We start from the raw sequence: 1,277 nt of genomic DNA, 5'->3' as shown, positions 1-1,277 counted from the left end.
GAGACTATGCTATAACTGGCTTCCCCAAAATTTGGGGTCTAAAAATACATCCTACAGTGATTACAAAGAGCTTTCACAAAATTTTATTTGAGCCCAAATCAATTTAAGAGGTGTGCAACATAAATATTTTTATCCACATTTAAAGATGAGGAAACTGAGGCTCAGGGAGCTAAGTAACTTACCCCAACCCCAACTCAGTAAGTGGTTCTTAGTAAGCTAGAACCTAGGTCTTCCAACCCTTTGTCCAAATGCTTTTGTGTAGTGTCTTCCTGAAGGGCTCACAGACACTGACAGAGATACTTGTCTGATGTGCCTGTTAGGATCCAAGCGCAGGGCAGGGGAACGTTGCCCCAGATATAAATATAGAATCAGGGTCTCAGGGAGTGGGGCATAATTGAAGTAGAAGCTTAAATTCTAGTGTCCACCTTAAGCAAAGATGAATACTTACCAACAAGCCTTTTTTAAAAGTCTTCATTCTAAAGAGTAAATCTTTAGTAAATCTTTCTAAATGAAACCTCACTCACCATTGCCCGAAAATAAGCATTTGTGGTAGATAATTTCTACTATCTCAGGAACTTTAACCAAACTCTATATACTGCAAGACTAACAGCTAGGAAGTCTAATTTGGCACTGCATGTTTTAATAAACATAATTATAATGAAAGCTGAGTCAAAGGACATTTAGTACAGCGTGTGCTGTTGGCATATTTTTAAGCATTGGAGTTAAGACCATGGAGGGAGTTCCATTATTTGGCTTGAGTATTGAAAACTTTCCTTATAATTGCTCTCTGCTGTAGGCCATCATTTTTTAATTTAAAAACTGTTTCAACTATGTTTTTACACTTCAGTAGGGCTCTGACACATACAATTGTGTGCATTAATAGTGTCAATGTAAAATGAAGAGCAATTACAGAATTCTCCATCTTACTTTTAATTGAATCAAATTTAAATGCTCCATCAATGTATTTTCTTTTAATTCTTATCTATATGCTCATAGTGGTAGTGGCAGAGAGCTAGTAGGCAGTACCAATAGTGCCTGGTTTTTGGTGTTCAGATCTCATATGAAAGACATAGCTTACAGCTTACAATTGGAATTCCAGTCTCCTTGTGCTGCAGCGAAGGAAGAGTGATAGGAATAGAAGTGGAGGGCTATATGCTCCTTTATAATGCTTTGTAGTAGTTAGAAAATTTCTCATTCAAGGCTCGGCACCTGTAGCACCGTAGTTAAGGCGCCAGCCACATACACTGAAGGTGGCGGGTTCAAATCCAGCCTGGGGC

This window comes from Otolemur garnettii, unplaced genomic scaffold, assembly GCF_000181295.1.
Source record: "Otolemur garnettii isolate 467f Iridium unplaced genomic scaffold, OtoGar3 scaffold00003, whole genome shotgun sequence".
Lineage (NCBI taxonomy): Eukaryota > Metazoa > Chordata > Mammalia > Primates > Galagidae > Otolemur > Otolemur garnettii.
Note: the sequence above shows the minus strand (reverse complement) of the source record.